This window comes from Nyctibius grandis, chromosome 6 (assembly GCF_013368605.1).
Source record: "Nyctibius grandis isolate bNycGra1 chromosome 6, bNycGra1.pri, whole genome shotgun sequence".
Classification (NCBI taxonomy): domain Eukaryota; kingdom Metazoa; phylum Chordata; class Aves; order Nyctibiiformes; family Nyctibiidae; genus Nyctibius; species Nyctibius grandis.
Genome location: NC_090663.1, coordinates 43,150,425 through 43,156,899, shown reverse-complemented (window position 1 = coordinate 43,156,899; position 6,475 = coordinate 43,150,425). Strand labels below are relative to the sequence as shown.

Below are 6,475 nucleotides of genomic sequence, written 5' to 3'. Positions count from 1 at the left end.
TGACTACTCCCGTGAGTTACTGATTTGCTTTTGACATCCGTGGGGCCAGTATTTCACTAGGGTGTATCTTGTTTGGTGTGTTGTAAGGTGTCCTGGTTTCATGGGATAAAATTCATAGAAGCAAGTTTCTGTTAGATTTTTGTTTCAGTTTGTGGCCAGCCATGGTGATCAGGGCCATTAGCAGCTAAACCCAGGGCAGCTGACCCAGGCTGGCACACAGGTGTATTCTATATCATTAACATCAAGTTCACTACAAAAGGCAAAGCTTGCTGAGGAAGAAGGGTTGTTTTTTTTTTGTTCTCCTCTCTTTTTTTCTCTCTGTTTTTGTTATTCTCAATGATTGCTATTCCTGGAGCAACTTGTTAGCACTCTGTAGCTAAGTGTAATTTTGTGTGTTTTGGATTGTCATTGAAATTGGTTTCTTTATTTTATTAAATCTGTTTAACTTTAAACCCACAAGTCTCCCTCCTTTTCCCGAGTCCCTTCCTTGGTTGGGGAAGGGACATTGGGTGAGAGAAAAACTGTTTGTTGTGGAGCCCTGGGTGCGGGCTAAATGAAGACATAAGGATAATGTAGATAAGCCTCTTCAAGTGTTAATCTCATATTCTATGTAAAATCCTGCTTAGTTCAAGTATGTAGTGAACAACTTTTAAAATAGACTAAAGACCATTAATCAGCATTTGTGGAATTAATTTGAGGATGATTTTAGAATAATTATGAGATTGAAGTTATTGACATAAAGCTGTATGATTGGCAACATGAGCTTCCTTTTCTATTTCTTTTGTATAATAGAACAACTGTCTTTACTTAAAAAATATCAACACTCACCGAGAGTACATCTTAACCGCTATTTTCTTTTGTTCCTGTTATTTCACCAGCATTAAGAGAACACTTCATATTTTAAAAATAACAAGACTACACACAGTCCATTTCCATCTTCAGGGGAAGAGAAGAATAGGCTGTGAAGGAAGGCTCTGCTCAGCCTCACTGCGGACAGCTGTGGAGAGGAGCAGACTTGTTGGATGGGGCAGGAAGGCTGTTGTGTTACCGCAGAAAAGAGGGAGGATGAGGTATGAATAGGGCTGGGACCAGGTATCTTTTTACAGAAACCACTAATCTCACTTCTTCAAAACTTCTGTCTCGATCTGCATTAAAACTAACAAAATTTTAGTTTTAATGAAAAGTCTTATCAAAGAAAATGTCTTCCTTTGGCTTTCCTCCCCTTTTACTATTTTGTGTCTTTAGACTCAGAGCATAATCTTGATTTATGTTTAACAATTTAACTTAATATTACTAAATAATACTCATTTAAAAGAATTCCCAACACATTTCAGGGTCTTTATGATTTTAAATAAAATCTACTTTATATAAGAAGCCAGCACAATGTCTATGTACCATTTAAATCTTCAAATTAAGCCTTTAAGTGCTGTGATTTTCAGTATATGTTATGCAGCACAATGTACACTGTGAACACTTAATACCAAGAAAAGGAAATAATATATTAATACATTTATTTTTAAAAAGCTGAAAAAAAGTTTTAACAAAAGCTGATTACTAACCATGTGACTTCTGTATTTTATCCATACCTAAACCTTATATATAGGGAAAAAAGATTCAAGCATTTTTTATCGTATTTTTACTGTGATAGAGGAAAGTTGTGTATCTACTGTAAACTTTGCTGCTATGCCAGGAGAACAAAAAAACCCAACAAATCTAGCATTTGCTAGTACAAATCAGAAATGGTACTGTCAGACTTTAGACAGCATGGAACAGTAACAAATGCATTTATTGATATAAATTCTGAAGTGGAATATAGAAATTAGAAGCTACATTTAATGTGGAAAAAATGCAGGATTTTGATTGTCACTAAGAAGCACACCAAGAGATGCACTTCTCTAGCACTTTTAAAGCAGTTCTGTGATTTCCTTGCCCGTTTTGTTATGCAGGTGATTAATGCTGCAGAAGGCAAGTAAGCTTAAGAAGTTTTCCAGTTATAAAAATATACTTCAATTCAATTGCTTTACATGTAACTATGATAATTAGTCTGGATTCTGTATGTGAAGACAGGGAAACGGCAGTTGTGAAAATACTTTAACATGTAAGAAATAGCTAAGATGCAAAGGATACCTGTGGCATCATGTGCCATAAGGAGGATGTTCTGCCTGGTGTAGCAGAGCAGTACTAAGTCTTTTCCACCATTTACATCTCTCTGAAGCCTCACAGGATTTTTGGCATGCTGAGTTAGTGGATAGAACTGATGTATAAAGGGGTCCACAGGAGTGAATGAAAGGTCATTTTGTTGATACAGGGTTATGTGACTGCAGAAAGACTGGTGTGGCACAGGCAAACATGTTTTCTTGGACGGGGAAGGCTGCTTCTGAAATTAAAGTCACCTTTTCAGTTTTTGTGTATTTCATGTGTAAGAAGAACACAATGCTCAAGCTGTAGCCCAGCCGAATAAATTTTCACAAGGAAAGCAAAAAAGACAAATCATAAATAATTTTCAGCATCTACCTTAAATTTCAAAAGAATTTCTCATTTTCTTATGTTATGGTTACATATGAAAACTATTGAGAACTTGTTAGGTTTTGGCTATTAGCATATGTGCATACAGATGCGTCTGCCTCGAGTCCAATCCAGCATTCCTTGCCACTCGGCAGCCTATGCGTGTGCGCAGGGCTCAGAAGATCAGATCTTCCTAACGGAATACAGCCAAAAATGAGACAGGTTGCATAGATGGTCTTTCTCCAGAAAAACCTAACCGAACAAGCTTTGAAATTTTTTTTTCCTTTTAAAGAATTTCTCGTCTGCATGGATTATAGGATTTTCCATAAGGTGAATAATAAAGGCTATGCCTGCTCTGAAAACTTAAGCTGATAGTGGTATCCGCTGTCAAAACCAGACTATTGAAATAACGAATGAGGTTCACTTCCTCAGAATGTGTAAATGTCCCAACTTAGAGTTAAACTTTCAACAGCTGAAAGACAATACCATTGACATGTACCTGGCACTAGTTACTCAGGTTTATTTTTTCCTGGAAAGCTGTTTTGGGCGACAGAGTGGCGTCCGGGTTTTCCCAGGTTGTTGTGCTGACAAACTGCAGTGGTGGTAAAGGCAGCGAGTCTGACAAAATCTCATTAATCATTTTAAATTAAATCCAACATTCCTCTCCAACACTGCCAAGAAGAAAGCTAACTTTTACAAATGAATACTCTCTCTGAAAAGAACTGGTATCCTGACCATGTTGCTTTTACATAAATATGCTTGATTTCTTTCATGTACATATACTCAGCAAGTAGTATTTTTAAGCTTAAAAACCAATGCATTTGTTGGATTGCTAGAAATCTGAAAAGTGCTTTTTGCTCATTTCCTGTATTAGGTGCTAGGAGTGAACCACATATCTGAAAATTAGAGCTTCATTCTTTCAGTGAAGTGTATTTTTTCTTTATTTTAAATTATAAAGCAAATACAGAAAGTTCCTTTTTAACGCAAGAAAACTCCACATAGGGAATGGAAGTATTCTGTATAAGTATTTTCTCATCCATCTCTTCTCTAAGTTTGTTTATATGAATAAGAAAGGAAAACTGCAAATTACTAACATCATTGTCAGCAAAAGCACTGAAGTGATGAAGAAGCAATGCGATCTCTGAAGCTTTTTACATATACATTCATTTCTGTAACTAATCCTAGCTGTCTGGTTATGATTTAATTACACACATTGTATGATAAGTTCTTAACTTTTAACATCTGATAAATAATATTAGAAGATCACATAAAATTTTATCTTCCTAAAATCACTATTATATGTAGATTATAAAAGTTTGTATATTATTTGTCTTTAAGGCAAAATGAATTCATAATGTGCCTATGGGACACAGGAAATCCTTTAAGTCTGTCCTTTGTCCATTTTAACAGTGCTTTTGAGATTAGAGTGGTAGATTGTACAACAGCAGAGAACAAGTCATCAGCCTTAATGTTTATTAGTTTTGGTACTTACATAAAATATATGAAAAGAAAAAAAATCCCAATCCAATATAAGGCAAGTAAATCTGACTTTTCTAAATACTTAATATTATTATTTTGACATTTTAACATTATCAAGTAGGTATGCCTCAATTTTGCTCAAGTACTTAAAATAATTTAATACTTTTTTTCTAAAAACAGATCCATAAAAAAATCAGATTGCACAATGAAAACTTTGCACAGAGAACAAAACTATTACCACTTCAAAAAGAGCAATTCCTGTTGATAATTTTGTTTATGTAAAGAACATTAATAAACTGCAGTATACTGAAGAGGAAATAGTAACATTTATTTGCCTAGCTAGACAGTTTATTTTCCTAAATCTGTATTTTGAAACTGTTTATAATTTTTCTTTTTCCAGTGTGGGGGATAGGAGGGAAAGGTTGAAGAGAACAAACTGATTTTTTTTTTTTCCTGAATCTGAATTTCTTGCCCACTTCAAAATTGACAAATGTCTCTACCTTACAATTGTTTGAGCTTTTGTATGTCGAAGTAGCTTTGATTTATTTTAAAAAGCCAAAGCCATAAAAATCTGTTGTTTAGAGTATGAATAGAAAGTATTCAAGACAGAAATAAGAGTTTTGAGCAAATGTAGAATATCAGACACTGTCTATAATTAAACCACGTGAATATGTAATATATGCTGTATTCCTTGAATACATGCAATGAGAGACTCAGAATTTAATACAGGCAAAAATGAGCTGTATTATGTGACACTTTACATGGACACAGGTACACTCATTTCCCCTACATGAACGAAGAACAGTTGTCACATCTGTGTATACTGACGTTAGTAAAATTTCAGAAATGGCCGCTCAGAACCCAACTTCAGCGTCTTTTAGGACCAGAATAACCACTGTTTGCAGGGGGGCGGGCTGCAGGCTCATTTCTTCCTTTAGTGCTGCGTACACGTAGCATGAAGGCAACATCACACAGCCAAAGTTCAAAGGACATGGAATGGTGGAATCACAATAGCTCAGGAATCACTTGCACTTATGAGTATGATCATGCTCATGTAAGTAGGCTTGGGATCCTCTGTCTAAGTCTTCTGAAGTGCCTGATCAAGTAGCTATTTCTGCATCATTTAGCGTCACCTATATCAATGAAGTATCTATCACTGTTTTCTTTTAAAATTTATGTGGAGACACCAATAGTGCATTGAAAAAGACACTGCCCAAACCTTAGTTTTTAGAGGGTTTTTGAAGGATGACTAAGAGAATTCAAACTTTTTTTTTCACTTTGTAAGAGTATTGTTATACCTGCTTAAGATTTTTTCCCTTCTTTTAAGACAAAAAATTGCCTAACTTCTTGAAAAGTCTAGATTCTTAAAATGCAAAAAATGACTTCGCTGCCACGCTGGAGAGACCCAAACTTCAACAGAAGGACAGAAGAAAGGTCTGTTGTCATTTTTTATTTCTTGGTTACCTCTAAGGGAATCCACATTTGGCATGTTGTGTTTGCTGTTTTCTGTTCCACTCTGAGTTAGTAACATAATGTACAGCATGAGCTGGGCGCTAACCATCTAACACAGCTCAAAATCCTATTGTGAACATCAGATGCTGTTATCTGTATGTGATTAGGGTTTTGTTTTTTTTCTTTTCCCCTGGACTTGTGTCTTATGGAAACTTTAACCATATCAACCTGTTTCTAATTTATCTTCTTGGCTGTTAGACTGGCCTTGAAGCTTTCTAAACCTTGTTAATAGATGCACTCATCTATTCCTGAAAAAACATGTTTTGTCTGCCTGGACGTTTTGTTCTGTATCTGTTTGAGGATGGGAACTGAGGGTAACTGGAAATTAAGAGAAATGCAGATTAACAATGTGTACTCTAGTATCAGTGCAAAATCAAAACCAGTATCACTCATGTCAACATAAATACCAGTCAGAAGAGAACCGGGCCTCACTCTGCAGTTGTGGTTTGAGAAGAAAACATTTCCTGATAACATTAGTTGTAATTCCAAAATTCACTGAATTCTTCTTTTTAAGTGTATAAATTCTGAGGAGTGCTTTCTAGAAAGCAATATTCTGCAGTCCTCATGTAAGATCGCTTTAAGGAACACAGAGACACTTATCCTTTATTGTTGGTTTTACAGATTATGTTAAAAGTTTTCTAACTTGTCTTTTTTTTTTTTTTTTTTTAACAGGACCAGATACCTGTGCCTTAAACAAAGCTCCCCAATGTACCATGTACTCTTTATTTGTGTTTGAGATGAATTGACCACTGCGGAATGTGTCCGTGGGCTTTCTGAAATATATGAAATCAGACAGGGTGAAGTGATGAGAAGTTATCCTGAAAGAGGGCAGTAGTATTGTAAAACCTGTCTCGAGGATAGCTGCAATACGGCTGGCTTCTGGCTTTGGCTGTGTATGCTACACAAATACAAATGGCATTTACACTTGATTAAAGGTAACATAATAAAAAAATTACAACTTCTGCTGTGTGCATTTTTG

The 6,475-nt window shown here is 35.5% G+C and overlaps 1 long non-coding RNA gene across 1 annotated transcript; it reads left to right on the top strand.

Moving 5' to 3' along the window:
• The first annotated feature begins 922 nt into the window (after positions 1–922).
• LOC137665094 (uncharacterized) lies at positions 923–6,429 on the top strand. Its single transcript, XR_011048443.1, has 3 exons — positions 923–1,070; positions 5,312–5,418; positions 6,169–6,429. It is a non-coding gene; the product is annotated as an uncharacterized lncRNA (long non-coding RNA).
• Positions 6,430–6,475: the final 46 nt, after the last annotated feature.